A 17,430-nucleotide genomic window follows, 5' to 3' on the forward strand; every position below is an offset into this window, starting at 1 on the left:
AACATTTCTCCGATGAAAGTAGGAGCGTCCTGTTCCATCATCATCATCATAATTTTACTATCTACACCCCCCCCAATCTGACTGGGTTGTCCAAGCCATTTTGGATGCCTTCCAACACATATAAAAACATTAAACTTTTTTCTTTTTTTAACTTCCATGTACAGGGCTGCCTTCAGATGTCTTGGCTGGGGGTGGGGGTCGCATAACTCCATAACCTCCAACATTTCTCCGATGAAAATAGGGACTTCCTAAGGAAAAGTCAGAAACCAGGACGGTATCTGTAGATCTGTGACTGTCCCTTGAAAATAGGGACACTTCGAGGGTCTGCTTTGAGCTCGCAGGCAAACCCACCACCCCCGGGATCCTAAGCATCATCTCCTTGGTTTGGGTTTTCAGAGATGCCTGTTCATCTCCTGGTGGCTGAAACATCAAGGGATCAAATCATGTTGCGTAGAAGACTGCCCACCCCTGGGTGGACCCGGAAGGTCACTTACAGGCCCACTGGGGGGTTGCAGCCATATCTAAGGTGGGGCACAGCAGGAGCACTGCCAGCATGCTCATCTAGGGTGAAAGCATACGAGCCAGCTCCTAGGGGCTGAGGTCCATTTCCTCCCCCCCATAAAATATTTGTGGGGCCCCCCAAAGTTGGTGGGCATTGTCATTCAAATGGTGCATATGAGCTGCCTCTTGTGATTGACTATGCAGGGCAAGGCTTAGCTGCCTCTCCTATTTTATTTTATTTTATTTTATTTTATTTTATTTTATTTTATTTTATTCAGGTTGGCACACCTGAGTTATGAAAAGGGGTCAGCTACCAGTCGTTTCAGATCACTTGTGAAAATATACCTTTTGGCCCAGGTGAAAGTTAGAGCGTTCATTAAGTACCCGAGTTCTTGTTTTGTACGCCTTGGCACAACCATTTTACTAGTTTCATGTTGTGTTTTTGCTTCCACGACATTGCTTTGCTTTATGTCGTGCATCGCTTAGTTTTAAACATTAAGAAGTATATAAATGCTTTTAAACAAAAGGGGAATAAGTAACTTTCATCCAGTTCGCCATTGTTAAACAAGGTTGTAAACTGGATGAGCCATTGGTCTGACTTTTCTTTTATTCTTACTTATAATATCACAGATAGACCATTAATCACCCCAATAACAGAAGCCCCGGTGGGGCCAGTTCACCCATTCTGATGGCGGTTTTTAAGTTATTAACAGTTCTCTAGAGATACATTGTGGGTGGACCAGCTCTAAGCCTCCCTAATTTCCAAATTAGTGTTGCTGCTGTACACTTTCTGTAGGGAAGGTGCTCATAGATTGTATTTATCCTGTTATTTACACCCAGGCAGCAAATGTGTTTAATCCTGCTCTTAGCCGCCTTCTGTCCTCATAATTGTACTCACTCCACTCCACCCCAGATGAAATCTCTCATGAAAGATCTGGAGGTGCTGTTTAGAGGATCACTACAATTATGGCCCATTAGCATTTACATCTCCATTTTGCAAATTGCAGATTGTACTTGATGGCCACTTGTTTAGATGGCTTTTTAAAAGGAGATTGGGCCAATTCCTGGAGGATGAGTCCATCAATGACTACAGGCCGCGATGGCTATAGGCACCTTCTAGATTCAGAGGCCGTATGCCGTGGGATCCCCATTTCTGTGGCCTAACAGAAGGAGAATTTTATTGTCCTCTTGTCCTTGTTGTGGGCTTCCCACCAGCATGTGGTCGGTCACTGTGAGAACTAGGATGCTGGACTTAATGGCGTGATCTCACTGGGGGTCTTAGGTCTTTCTTCATCATAGTCCATTGACATAGGCCACAGTATTCCCATTTTCAAGACCGAGGAACTGAGGCTGGGAGATAATGCCTTGCCCACAACCTCACAATGAGTGTGAATAACTCTGCTGGTATAGCATGAGACCCTTAATCTTAAGGTCATGGGTTTGAGCCCCACATTGGGCAAAAGATTCCTGCACTGCAGGGGTATTTGGACTGGACGACCCTTGTGGTCCTTTCCAACTCTACGATTCTATAGTGTCACTGTCTTTGTTTCACTGCTTTAATGTTTGTGCTTTTTAATGGTTTCAGGGTATATTTTAATTAACAGTGTTTTAATGTCATTGCATGTTTTAATTTCAGAGACATGATTTTGTTGCTTTGGAGTGTCTCTCCCCCTTTTCCCTCTTCAACTTTCCCCATGCTTTCTGTAACATCCAGCTTGATATTTTGGCAAACCCAAATGCTTTCTCACATGGGTTTTGGAATTCATCTTGACAAGACACAGGAGTTATTCAAACACCCCTATTCTCTCTTGTATTTTACCCACTTCTCTCTCCATTACGCCTTATGAATATAAGGTAAATTCAGAGGTCGAAAATAACTTGCATACTTATCTCAAGATGAATATGTTATGTGACAACCTCTCCTTAGCATATCATTTATTTGGCCTATTAATTCCTTCCTCTGACCATGCAGAGATTATCCCCCATAATTGTTATTGCTTCCCTAAAATGAAGGAACTGAGATACCCACCTCCTCCATACTGAGACTTGAACTCAAGTTCTTCCAGCACCTTCCTGTAGCAGCAGGCTCTTGGGTATGAGAATTAAGGTATGAATTTGCTTGTGATGAGGAGAATAGCTGGTGCTGAATGGACAGCTCCAAGAAAATCTTCTCAACCAGCTTGCAGAAGAAAGAAACCTGTCTTGCAGGCTGACGTTGTTGATTTACATTTAAGTATTTCGTTACATGCAGTGAAATATTCTAAACAAAAAAGGCAGAATCCCAGATGGAGAGGAAAGATACAATCTGATTCTCATGGTGTCCAGCACTCTGAGGGGTCCATTGTTTCACTTTGAGACATGTTTCAGTTTCTGACCAATCAGGTCTAGATCTTTGAGCGTCACCTCTTGCAGAGTTTTTAATTAAAATGCAAAGGTGGATAAATTACAAAAAATGTGGACTCTCCAGGATATCCAAATAGGTGAGACTTCTAGCTAATCTAATCAGCCATTATCCACTAGAGAATTGCTCGCCTGGGCATTTAGAAAAACACCGCTAGATCAAAGAAATATTTTTAAAGGATATGTGTGAAACCAGGGTCATCTCTGCTGGCTACAACTAATTGAAATGGGATTTAAAAGTCCTGATGTAGCAGATATTAAAATATAACACACTCAATTGGCTCTGCTTTATTAGTCCTTAAGGTGCTGCGATGATCTTGTTTTGTTTTAATATAATTTTTGCTGCAACAGAGGAGCTGATATGAATATAAGACAATTCCCATATGCAGATGACACAACTTTGATGGCAGAAAGTGAGGAGGAATTAAAGAACCTCTTAATGAGGGTGAAAGAGGAGAGCACAAAATATGGTCTGAAGCTCAACATAAAAAACTAAGATCATGGCCACTGCTCCCATCACCTCCTGGCAAATAGAAGGGGAAGAAATGGAGGCAGTGAGAGATTTCACTTTCTTGGGCTCCATGATCACTGCAGATGGCGACAGCAGTCACAAAATTTAGAAGACTCCTGCTTCTTGGCAGAAAAGCAATGACAGATCTAGACAGCATCTTAAAAAGCAGAGACATCACCTTGCCGACAAAGGTCCGTATAGTTAAAGCTATGGTTTTCCCAGTAGTGATGTATGGAAGTGAGAGCTGGACCATAAAGAAGGCAGATCGCCGAAGAATGGATGCTTTTGAATTATGGTGCTGGAGGAGACTCGAGAGTCCCATGGACTGGAAGAAGATCAAACCTATCCATTCTGAAGGAAATCAGCCCTGAGTGCTCACTGGAAGGACAGGTCCTGAAGCTGAGGCTCCAATACTTTGGCCACCTCATGAGAAAAGAAGACTCCCTGGAAAAGATCCTGATGTGTGGAAAGATGGAGGGCACAAGGAGAAGGGGACGATAGAGGACAAGATGGTTGGACAGTGTTCTTGAAGCTACCAACATGAGTTTGACCAAACTGCAGGAGGCAGTGGAAGACAGGAGTGCCTGGCGTGCTCTGGTCCATGGGGTCACGAAGAGTCGGACACGACTAAATGACTAAACAACAACAAAAAATATGGGCAGGGCTTTTTGTCAGCTGGAACTCACAGGAACTCAGTTCTGGCACCTCTCAGGTGAACAGAACAAGGGAGGAGTTCATGTTGAGTTCCGGCACCTCTTTTTCTAGAAAAATAGCAGTGTATATAGGAAACAATGTCACAGTGGCATTAGCCAGAAACCCTCCATTCATCTGACAGTGCTGAATAGGTCCCACTGCATGCTCTATGGTATATACTGTCACGGTCCGGGCTGGCAGCAAAGAACGTCAGGACCAGAGGCAACTGGATAGGGCAGAGGGTCCGAGGAGCTGGGGTCCGGGGGCCAGGAAGCACGCGGTACAAGTCTCAGTCCAAGGGTCAAGGCACGAAGACGCAGTCCAAGAGGCAAGGTACGTGGTCACGGTCCAAGGAACTCGGCGGCATATTTGGAGACAGGGTGGGCCCCCTGCTGGAGGCTCTGTAGGGCCATCTCCGCTGTCTGGATGCGATTCAGCTCCCCAAACATGTCCTCCAGAGCGACAATGAAATTTTCCAAATTCCCCAGCAGTGGGCCGTCAGCCTCCAGGTATGGCATGACCCAGGACAGTGCTGGGCCCGCGAGCAGGCCAACCATAAAGCATACCTGGCTCCATGGGGTGGGAAAGTCCGCGGCACAGGTGGTGAACATCAACCGGCACTGGCTGATGAAGCCTCGCAGGGTACCCCGCTCGCCCCTGAACCTCTCCGGTGATGGGATGGGGGGAACCCGTTGGGCTGGACGTGCGGCAACGGCCGCCCGAAGGCCTTGGACCTTCCCCCGAAGCATAGCTACCTGCGTGTGGAGGTTCTGCAGCACAGTGGCGAGGTCCATAGTTTGGGCTCCGTCCATCTTGCACCCTGGCCGGGACGTGGGTTGGGCCACAGCAAACTGTCACGGTCCGGGCTGGCAGCAAAGAACATCAGGACCAGAGGCAAGTGGATAGGGCAGAGGGTCCGAGAGGCTGGGGGCCGGGGGCCGGGAAGCACACAGTACAAGTCTCAGTCCGAGGGTCGAGGCACAAAGCCGCAGTCCAAGAGGCAAGGTACGTAGTCATGGTCCAAGGGTCAAGGCACGAGGTCACAACAACAAACAAGGAGGGACGCAGCGAGGCAGGGAATGCGTTGCTGTGGCAAAGAGCTGAGGGGAAAAGCTGACCTTATATCCCTGCTGGCTCCTGCCACCAGGTGCAGTGAGTTACTAAGCAGCCTCACCTGTGCAGCCGCGCCCTCCCTCCCTAGAACAAGCAGAATAGGCCCTAGCCCTGCCAAGCCCTGCTGGTCCCAGGGCCTGGCTCCAGCACGCACTCCTGACATATACATGCTGAAAAGCTGCAATGAGTTCCTGCAGCAAAACAGATGGGTGTTCAAGTGGAAAGACATGATTTCATTCCACCCTGGGCTCCCATTTGAGAGGAACAGTAGTATAAAAATAAAGTCAATAAATAATGAACATAAAATAAATACATTTGAGGAGATTTCTGATAACACTGAGTGACTGTCACAGTGCAATAACAAAACTAGTAGCGACAGATATGTCTCAGGCCACTCTGAAATTATTAATTTAAGAATAACTGATTGCTTTTAACTGTTTTTTTTTAAAGGGAACTTTTAACTGTTTTTAGAAGTTTTCACTGCATTGTTTAAGTATTGACATGTTTTCCACCCTTGGCCCCTTTGGAGAAAGGGTAGGGTATAAATTTCATTAAATAAATAAAAGAGAGAGAGGGAGAGGTCCAACCTTTTCCTTCTCTACCTAGTCTCAGTTATTGGAGAGGAAAGATAACTCTGTCAACTGGGAGGGCCTGTAGCACATTACAGTAGGCTAGTTTGGGCCTGGGGGCCTCTAGTTGCTGACCTGCAATCGAATTCAGTGTTCGTTCTGAGCCAAGATGACCATGTCAGAGGCTCTCCATCTTCTGCACCAAACCCACCAAGAGACAGCAATTCCATAGTCTGCTCCATTGCTGAGCTGGTCTTCTGGTTAGAAGGTTCACTGGAATGTATAACCCACCTACACCTCTCCACAATTTAACCCTCCCTATGCTACTCATCTCATCCTTGCTGGGCAGTTTGGAATGGATGCTGTTGTTTCTTCTGTGACCTTCGCCTATATCCGTCCCTCTCTTTATGATGGCATTTCTTCTGCAGCCTCAGCATGCCCAGTTCCTTCAGCCTTTACCCTGCAGTTATTAGGAATGGTCTCCTCAAACCTTTTTATCACCCTCACAGGTCTGCTCTGAGCCCTTGCCAAGGTCACTTCCAGAAGCGAGATTCTTCCGCCTTATCTCCGAGGGGTTGCAAGGGGGACGAGGAGGCAGCCCGTCAGATTTCAGATCTGCGACCCCCCCCCCTTTGTGTGCGCAAGTAGGATGTTAAGAGGAGGCGGAGAGGAGTCTGCCTTCTTAAGTTTGACCTACATAAGACCCGCATTGTTTATTATGTGTCAAATGACTGTTGTTCTAGGAGACCTGCCATCTGTTTCACATTCGGACCTGGGTAAACAGTTCTAGTCAGTATATTAATAGGATTGCTGTTGCGATTAGAGGTAAATTAGGAAGATGTCGATTTAGCCCAGCATGGTTTGCTCTGACAGAAGCTTTCCAGGGTCGCTGGCAGCAAAAGGCCTTTCCCATTACCGCTCAATCCTTTCTGAAGAGGGGGTGCCAGGGACTGGGGAGCCATGCAGAGTGGCTGGGGAAACCCAGCCAGATGGGTGGGGTATTATTATTATTATTATTATTATTATTATTATTATTATTATTATCATCATCATTACTGAACGTGGAACTTTGTTCATGCAAACTGCTTGCATAACCACTGCATCTATCTTATACAACACACGATTCACATGTGGAGGTTCCAGGTTCAAATATCCAATATCCAATATCTCATGAACGAGAAAGGCTTCAGGAGACCTCCTACCAGTCAGTCTCTTCTTCTTCAGCGAACACTCACAGCTCTTCCATGAACACATTTTTAACAGTGAGTCTGTAAGTGACTGTGGAGGCCAATTCTGGATCCGCACGTCCTTCCCCAGTGGGGACATAGGTTTCCAGGCAGGAGTTGATCAAGGTGAGGGTTTCCCAAACGTGCCTTCTCTTAGCAAGTTTCTCCCTTTCGTCCTGAGTTTGAGTGTCTTCAAAGTCCATGACACCTTTGGTAAAGGCTGTTCTCCAGTTGGAGCACTCGCAGGCCAGTGTCTCCCAGTTGTCGGTGTTTTTCATTTTGTTAATAGCTGTACAGAACTCTCCCAGATTTGGAGATACTGCAAGCTCATCTCTAATTTGTTTTTGCAGAATTTGTGAGAGGACCTCAGCAGCTACGAGGGAGTTGTGGTTAAGGAGATGCTGGTAATATTCTTTCCAGCACAATGCAATAGCTTCTTTATCTTTTAGAAGTGTAATTTTTTTTTCCTTTAATGTCTTCATCGGCATCTTGTGTTGGTGCATAATCACTTAAAATGGTAACCTTTTGGTTCGAAGAATTGAAAGTCACTCATTAATGCCCATAGGGACTCCTGACAAGAGCTTCACAATATTATTTTTTATAGCAAGAAGAAGAAGAAGAGTTTGGATTTGATATCCCACTTTTCACTACCCGAAGGAGTCTCAAAGCAGCTAACATTCTCCTTTCCCTTCCTCCCCACAACAAACACTCTGTGAGGTGAGTGGGGCTGAGAGACTTCAGAGAAGTGTGACTAGCCCAAGGTCACCCAGCAGCTGCATGTGGAGGAGTGGAGACACGAACCCGGTTCCCCAGATTACGAGTATACCACTCTTAACCACTACACCACACTGGCTCTCAAAGTAGCAAAGCGTACTCCATGTATTTGACGTTATTGTTCAGGTAGACCTTTCCAGAAGAATGTGTAGCCTCCTTTTTCTTCCTTCAGTTGTCCCTCTCCTGCTCTTCCAGTTTCTTGAAGCAGTGCAATATCGATGTTAAAAGGTCACAACTCTCTTACAATGATGGCACTCAGGGTGCTCATTATCTGTGTTATCTAACCATGTCTGTATATTCCATGTTCCAAAATTCAATTGTCTTTTACGACCACTGGTGGTGACCCCACTGGGCACAATAATCCATTCAGGGGAAAAGGGAGGCAGACTATATTTAGGGCACCTTTCTAGTCCCTCCCTCTTTTCAGGGGTGAGCAGAGTGGATCCTAAATAGGACTGCTCAGTCATGGATACAGCCGCTGAGCTACTCAACTGCCTCATTCCTTGAGTCAGAGTAACTGGATCTGTATCCACTGCCCATGTGCCAGTTCAGATTTCACGGTCCTGCCCCTTTACCATTTGGCGATTGCTGTGGGACTTGTTTGGGTTTGGGATGGGTCTTCGGAAGACGCATGTACATGAATTTGATTTACCGTATTTTTCGCTCCATAAGATGCACTTTTTTCCTCCTAAAAATTAAGGGGAAATATCTGTGCGTCTTATGGAGCGAATGGTTGTCCCTGGAGCCGAATTGCCCAGGGGCCAAAAGCAGATAGTGCTTTTTATTTTACAAAGAGAAAAAGGGGTGTTGGAAGGACCCCACTCAGCAGCTGATCAGCAAGAGATCGGGAGAGAGATAAGAGTCCCGGCTCCCTTTCAGCCCCGCCCTCCATTGTTGAATGTGCTGCAGGGGAAGGTTGTTTGTTTCCCCAGCGACATGTGACTAGCTGATTAGATTATCTGTCTGGAAACTGTAGAAATGGCTCCCTTTCCTTCAGAAGCTGCAGAAATATGAGTTGAACCCCCAAAAATATGGGGCTTTCCCCCCTTTGCAAAAGGAGCTTTGCTTTTCTCCCTTTGCAAAAAAGCTGCAAAACTTTTAGCTGATCCTCAAAAAAAACCAGGGCTTTTCCCTTTGCAGAAAAGCTGCAAAACTTTTAGCTGATCCTCAAAAAATCCAGGGCTTTTCCCTTTGCGAAAAAAGCTGCAAAACTTTTAGCTGATCCTCAGAAAAACAGGGCTTTTTCCCTTTGCAAAAAAGCTGCAAAACGTTTAGCTGATCCTCAAAAAAACAGGGCTTTTAGAGGAGGAAAACCAGAAAAATACGGTATGTTTTGTGTGTGTAGATCAATGTATGCTGACCAACAAGGCAAGGGTAGCCAATGGGTCTTCGCAGCAAGGCTCTATTCTGATGGCATGAATATCATGACATGCTGCAGCCTTCATCCGCCTTCACAGCCACTGTAACATACCGCTTGTTATCTGCTGCTGCCCAGGAGGACTGCCTGCTGAGGGCCTGAAGGGCCCCGTCCTTGCCTCTTTCCACCTGGCTTGGGGCGGGGTCTGACAGGCTTCACAAGGACTGTGGCTGCTACTTAGCACCGAGCGCTCCTATTTTAAATTGTTTTTAATTTTTAACTGTGTTGTTTTAAATGAGACCATCTTGGCTTTGAGCCCTGGAAGACCTTGAGCCTGCCTTACTGGCCCTTTCCCATCTGGCCTGGGAAAGAGGAGTGCGGACTGACTCCAGCTACAAAAGCTGAGGCTGTTGAACAGATTCTTGGGCTGGAGTATTGTTCAAATTCAAATTCAAACTTTATTTGCGTAGCCGACTGGCCATAGCATGCTGGAGTATTGTTTGCTGTTGCTGTTATGGATATTATTGTTGTATCTTTAGTTTTAGATCTTATGATTTATGTGGAAATTGTTTCCATTAGGTTGTGTACTTTATGATGTGTTTTATTTATTGTTTATGACTTCTGTTATATTTGTAATTATGTAAATCTTTGAATTATGGTGCTGGAGGAGACTCTTGAGAGTCCCATGGACTGCAAGAAGATCAAACCTATCCATTCTCAAGGAAATCGGCCCTGAGTGCTCACTAGAAGGATAGATCCTGAAGTACTTTGGCCACCTCATGAGAAGAGAAGACTCCCTGGAAAAGACCCTGATGTTGGGAAAGATGGAGGGCACAAGGAGAAGGGGACGACAGAGGGTGAGATGGTTGGACAGTGTTCTCGAAGCGACTAGCATGAGTTTGGCCAAACTGTGGGAGGCAGTGAAGGATAGGCGTGCCTGGCGTGCTTTGGTCCATGGGGTCACGAAGAGTTGGACACGACTGAACGACTGAACAACAACAAATCTTGTCATGTTGTAAGCTGCCTTGAGCATAGTTTCAACTACGGGAAGGCGGCATACAAATAAAATGATGATGATGATGATGATGATCTTTCACCTGTTATGCTGTTGAGGACTTCTTGGATTATTCTTTGTCTAGCTCCTTCCCTTTGACCTTACCGCCTTGGGTATCCCTGCTGGGGGCTGTACGAGACTCCTGACGGCTTTGCTCACAAGGGCCATAGGAACGTTCAAGCCCACTCACCACGACAAGCTGATGATCCAGTGAGTGATCCAGCAGTCAGAGTAAATGAAGCTGAGCTTGATGCAGCAATGAACTGACATGCTGAAAGGTAGTTTCGTATGTCCATACCACAGCCATTAGTCTCTCTCCACATTTTTCGATCAATTCCAACAAAACCTGTAGTGCGTTACACACTTACAGTGCATCGGTTGCATGTAAGAAGAAAAAGTGAGCAGGGACACTGTCAAGTAACTGAAGGATTCAGCTATTTGTGATATAGCCTCTCCATAAGTAAGTGTGAGTGGCTGGAGGTGTAACATTAATGCCATTCTATTTGCATAGCGATATTTGGTGTATGAATTGATGCTTTTGAATTATGGTGCTGGAGGAGACTCTTGAGTGTCCCATGGACTCTAAGAAGATCAAACCTATCCATTCTCAAAGAAATCACCCTGAGTGCTCACTAGAAGGACAGATCCTGAAGTTGAGGCTCCAGTACTTTGGCCACCTCATGAGAAGAGAAGACTCCCTAGAAAAGACCCTGATGTTGGGAAAGATGGAGGGCACAAGGAGAAGGGGACGACAGAGGATGAGATGGTTGGACAGTGTTCTCGAAGCTACTAACATGAGTTTGGCCAAACTGTGAGAGGCAGTGAAGGATAGGCGTGCCTGGCGTGCTCTGGTCCATGGGGTCACGAAGAGTCGGACACGACTGAACGACTGAACAACAACATTTGGTGTATGTAGTCTTAAGGGAGGGGTAGTACCTCTGGTGGTGGACACGTCATGCTCCTTCTGGAGTGGCTTGTTCACCTTTGGTCCCCACCCTGCACTCAGCTCTCAACCGTGACTCCTAGAAGCTGTCAGCATGCAACAACAGCCACATCCCAGGAACAGCTTCAACTGGCCAGCTAAACAAGGCAAGGGTAGCCAATGGGTCTCAAATCCTCTGTGAGTTAGGGACTTCACCTGCATGCAAAGACAGGCCCTGGCAGATTGAGCAGGTGAGACCAAGAGTGGGTCCAATGGTCAAGAAGGTGGTTTCTGCATGTGCTGTAGAGAGAAGTGAGGAGCAGATTGGAACTCATCAACCTGGGAACATAGCCCATCCTAAACCTCTGCTTCCTTGTGGGATATCTTTGGGAGAAGAAAGGTCTAAGGAGTAAACCCTACACAAATCTGGAGTGGAGTCCCTAAGACGGTTGGATGGCACCTTGTACACCTCCTTTTGGCAACTCCTGCAGCCAAGCTGGCACCAAACATATTGCTCTGCTTTTCTTTGGACCGCATTCGTGAGGCCAAGAAGGGTATCTTGTCATCTGGGCACCCCATACACACTTCCCAAGCTTGCACCCCAAGGAGATCACTTCAGTGTTGCTAATGTAGTGGTTTGATGTCACCCCCGGAGGAGCACTCCATTGTCTTTCAAGACAGACAGATGCCAGCAATGTGGGACCGTATCTTGTCAAAATGGTTGTGCTTACTTTGGCCTCCAACAACCCTTTTGTGTTGCATCAGATGCTCGGAAAGAGCCAGACCCCAAACTTTCCCCTGCCATCCCATCAAAGATGGACCTTTGGGGTCTTTCCAATACGAGGCCACCTCTCTAAGTGGGCAGTGGTGAACATAATTACAGTTAGGTCCTTATGTATAAGGGGAGGGTGTAGTGACAGAAGGCCCAGAGCAGTGTTTGGGTTAAATGGTTGTTAAATAATATTAGAAATGTCAGGAACCCAGTAATCTTGACACACTTCCACCATGAGGGTCCTTCTCATGTTGCAGCCCTGCTAGTATTGGAATGAAGTCACAGAGGTGATGTGAGGGAGCTTGACCCGAGTCCAGTACCAGAGAAAACTACCCTCAGCACTGCCTCCTGGACTATGGCCGAAATGGTCTTCATAGGAGGATTTGTCCCTATTTTAGCCCAAGCATTTTGGTCTGTTGTTATGCCTAGGTTGTACTCCTGTGCCTGGCTCTATCTATTTGCATTTCCCACCCTACAGTCAATCAGCAATTTATAAATAAAAGAAAAACTCTTAAATTATGAAGCAGATTGGATCGAACGGTGTTCAAAAGCCTTCGTGCAGCACAGACTAGTCCCTTCCCTGAGTAAGCTTTTAAGGAATGTCCTAATCTGTAGCAGCTGAAACCAGGAAAAACTGGAGCTTGTCACATAAAGCATTGGCTTTATGGGTCTCCCTCTATCCATAGTTTCTCATTCTGTATAACCCTTCTGTATAACACCCCACCCTCTTTCTTTTCTTAAAGGCAACCAGTTTAACATGGTTATCCTGCAACTGGGTTTTTGGTTATGGGGAAATAATGGTTAGCTGTGCCATGCCGTTTTTTCAAGAACATTCCCTTCCATAGCCAATGGTGTAACGTGTTATACTAGAAGACATTTCTCAAGATCAACAGTCATCTGTGCAGCAGGAGTGCTCCATGATGGTTTGGTTGCACTTATTCCTTAAGAAATTGGATGTGCCTGGTGTAGTGGCTAGGAGATATATCGCTATATCGTCCCAAACAGGTTTGAAGTCCATATCGTAATATTGGTTTCATAATTTCCGGCCTGGCAATATATTGCGAATCATGATATGTGTGTGTGTGTGTGTGTGTGTGTGTGTGTGTGCTATGCAAAAAAAAAAAACCACAATGTGGGGGAAAACTGTGAAGTCAGCCACAGTGATCGTGATGTATCAGTGTATTGCAAAGTTCAGCTGGTGATATATCACAATGTTGAAAACCAGATATTGCCCAGCCCATCCATATATATATATAGGCTACCATGAAGATCTCTAGAAATGCCAACAGTGGATACCCATAGATCTGCCCCCCCCCCCGGCCTCCCCCAAGAGAACATAGTGGCGTTTGAAAAACTGAACAGGGTGGAAACAAAGACCTGCAGTTTATCTGATATGACCGGATGATAGGACAATTGGAATACAAAACCAGGAACAATACGTACATACATACATACATATATATATTATATATATACATACACATTTATACCTGTGTAAAGGAGATTAAATTAAAATTTAAGATGATCTTTTAAAAAACTCATTTGTTTTTCAGAACATTACATCTCATTCCCCTGCATGTCATCCCCCACCCCCATCCTCTGACCCTGCACCCATTTACTGTTTACAGTACACTGTACACCTTTTTTGGGGGGGTGCAAAATCTGTTTCGTCCTCTATGTATCCATCCAGGATGGCGGTGGCGTGGAGACACCTTGTCACCTAGAGAATCATTCCTTGCAGCCCTCGCGGGGTAAAGGGGTGGGGGGAGAGTTCATTGGCAGCTGGCCAGTTTTGCCTGCCTCTGTGGTCACCACCACTAACAGTCTGGAAGCTCTGCATTTGGCAGGTGTAATGGCAGCGTGTTGCAGCGAGCAAATGGCAAGCTGGAGACTCCGGTGCCCATTTCAGACAATGTCACTGCATCACAAAATGGCCAAGCCTTTTGTGGACTCTGCCAACGTAGAACACAATAATTCACATTCCGTAAAGGGGGTGTGCGTGTGTGAATGAGAGAGAGCTGCTTACCCCCAGAAGTAGGGATGCGTTTCAGGGCGTACATGTAGCAACACACACACAATTTGACCACTGAGGTTTAAAGGAGGTGGGGAAGCAGTCAAACCCCCTGAAACACATTGCCCAGCTCTGAAATAAAGGACACAACATGTCACCTTTTAATTCTGGATTGTTGGATCCAGGATATTTGCCCAGCCCAGGTTCTCTACTCCCAGATCATGATATGTGGATTAGAATCCCCACTCCAGTCCACAGAAACATACCCTGGAAAACCGAACCACCATTTTATCACAGTATTTAATACTCTGGGGGAGTACAAATGGATTGTAAAAGCACATGAAGGCAAATCTACCCACATTAAGTTGTCTTGAGTGGGGCACATTCTGCACATCATTGCCATGAACTGTTTCCGCTCCATGATAAGACGAAACAGGGAAGTGTGAATTCCAAGTTACGAAAGAAACATGAGAGATGTCTATCCTGAAGTTATCCTCATTATGGGATCCAGACATTTCTGGGCTAGGTCCATCGAAATTGGAGGAAAGTCTGGTTCGATGTTCAAAATGAACCCCTTCGGTGCTCCTTCCCCCAACCAAAGCTATCATGCAGACTGCTGAAATTCACACCCAGCTTCTGTATGAATCACACAGCAAGAGACACCGGGATGAGCAATGGATGTTTTTCCTTCAAAGCAGCCACTATTGAAGCCCACAAGAAGTAAACAATAAATGGGGTGGGTACCTCTCGAGTCAACAGGAGGAAAGCACCCTGTTGTTCTCTCCCCCCCCCCTTTCCTTCAAAGTGGAAACCTTGTGGAGGGGACAAGGCAACGGCACTTTCCACTCCCTTCACAAATTCCAGTTTAGAGGTCAAAACCCAAAGGCATAGCGTTTCCTGGCAGAATACTGCTTTAAACCAAACAAAACATACAGGATTTTGTATCAGCATTATTTTGGCTCTTTCTGAGGGGGCGGGGGGAAAGCAACTTTTTCCAGCAACCGCTTTACAAAACGTATGTCCAGCTCCACTTTACAAAGACGTTCCACAGCAGCCTTAGCTAATGGCCGTGGCGGAAAAATAATACTGTCAAAAGGTCTGTAGATGATGCAGTAGGCGAAGTCCTGCTTGAGTGGGTAGAGGAAACGTCACCCGATTTGTGTCTTTATATATATATATATAAAACTGAATCTAGGCGAATAAATAAATCTCTTGAACAGCTGAAAGAGGACCAGTGAATGTCTGTGTGATGCATCTCCCACCAGCTCAGTTTATAACAGCCTGTCCCAAGCAGGTGTGCTCCACGTATTTTGGACCACAACGCTCATCATCCCTGACCATTGGCCATGTTGGCTGGGGGTGATGGAAGCTATAGTCCAAACACCAGGAAGGCACCAGGTTGGGAGAGGCCACCAATGCGACCCGGTTGTGAGTACCTGTGTTATTTTCAAGTTGAGTTGAGCGATGTGGCACACTCAGCCAAGCTCCAGGGCATGAATGAATCATGGTGCCCAAAAACCATGCCCAAGGACAGGGATAGCAAAAGGTCAGAGAGGCCAAAATGCAGGCAAAGGAAGCCTCCATCTTGCCATATTCAAGGTAAGATGTTTTCTGACTTTTTCCCTTAAGAACCTGATTCCAACATTACACACAACACACAGAAGTTGCCGTCAGGCCAAACTGCATCCTTCTGGTGCCACGGAAAGAAACTCCTTATGAGCTTGGTGCCATACAGAGAGCATCTTTCCAACATCTTGGCCCTCTGGGCAAAGTGCAGCTCCACGGAAGTGTTGTTTTGGTGCCTCTGTGTATGTCAGCATGATGTTTTGACTTGGCCCCCGATCCCTGGGTTAGGGTGTAAAAGCATGGGCAGCGCAGGAGCGGCAGCCAGGGATTTCTGCTCTTGTCAGATTAAACAGATGAGAAAGAAAGAAGTCCCCAAACACTCTGGCACCTTAGGGATGAACAGCTTTTGTAACTCGCTGACAGCACCTGTAGTTTAAACTGCTGGTCATGAAGGTTCGTGCTGTTAAGACATCCCCCACCCGTCCAGTTTACCACTAAGGTGGCCCAGCACTTTCGGGCTTCCAGGCTACTAATAACGATCTCAACAATTTCTCTAGAAAGGGGCGTAAAATGCGGAAGGCAAGGCGCTGACTGGCTGGCCACTGCAGCAAGAGTTATGACGCCGTTGCGTTGCTTCAGAGAGGAATTCCCTGCCATGTAAAAAACCCCAAACTAAATGCACCCGTGCAGCTCAATCCCTAGAAATGGGGGTGATGTGAAACAAAGGGACATCTACTACGGTCCAGTGTTTCGTCCTGGGACAAAGGTTGACCTCATAAAATAAGGAACAAAGAAGGAACCAGGCAATACCCCTTACAATCTAATGATCTTAGAGACTGGGTCCTCATTACCTGTGTGTCTAAGGCACTCGTGCCTCTGTTTTTTATCTTTTGCTGTCCCTTGGCCGTTAGCACACCCACCTCCCTGGTATTGGCAACAGCAAAGCAGAACGCTGTCAAGGTGTTGGGCTTCAGGAAAGGTGCTCCCCTTCACAGCTTTCTTCCAGTCAAACGCAGAATGGCTGGTGCAGAACCATGAAACTGAAGGCTTGCTCAAGAGCGGGGACAATTATTTCTTCCCTGCTCAGTTCCATGTTTTCTCTCTCCAAAGTCTCTAGCTTCAGCTCCTGGCTCAATACCGTTGATGCGTTTGCTCCCGGGCTCTTAGGTTTCAATACTCAGCTCCCTTGGGAGGGTCCAGTTCATAAACCTCCTGGGCGTTGATTCCCAGAAATTCTCCAAGACAAACGTGAATAAAAATGCAGTGTTGGGGGGGGGGGAGAAACAAGGCGAATGCTCTTTTCCTGGTTGTAAAAAGTCTTTTTCAGATGCAGACAGGGGTTTCGGAGGCCGGAGCCTCTCCTCAGCCGCAAAGGTGGCGACTGGCAAAATCGCCTGCGGAAACCCTCCTTAAAAAAAAACACAGACATATTCCCCACCATCGCACGAAACATAGAGAATAATGGATTCCATATTGTCCAAAGGATGGAAAATTAAAGGCAAGATCATCCAACCCTCCCCACCCCCACCAAAGCACAACAATAAGATATCCCCCCTCCCAACCCCGTAACCCCTCGCTCAAAAGATTAAGATTCAGGAAAGGAAACAAAAAGAAAGAGAGAGAGCTGGTCTCGCTTCTTGCCAGCAGAGTCCAGCTGCGTTCCAGTTTTGTCACATGAAGATACGTCTCGATCCCGATCTGCAATGGCTGGCGCAAGTTTCTCATCAGGCAGAGAGGACAGGGGACACAAATGGCCGGACACACGGAACCACCGCCTCCCCACCCTCCACGGTTTGTCGATCCAGCTGACACAAGACGCACACCGGACATGGAAACCGACAAGTGATTCACCACCCTTGTCAAGGTGTCTGGGTTTCGCCTCTGCGGCCCACTTTGACTTTCGCCATCCCGCCTGACCCGTCCCGGCCTTTGTCTCTCCCTCACCCTCAACAGAAGGCAAG

The sequence above is a fragment of the Lacerta agilis genome, chromosome 14 (genome assembly GCF_009819535.1).
Source record: "Lacerta agilis isolate rLacAgi1 chromosome 14, rLacAgi1.pri, whole genome shotgun sequence".
NCBI classification, from domain to species: domain Eukaryota; kingdom Metazoa; phylum Chordata; class Lepidosauria; order Squamata; family Lacertidae; genus Lacerta; species Lacerta agilis.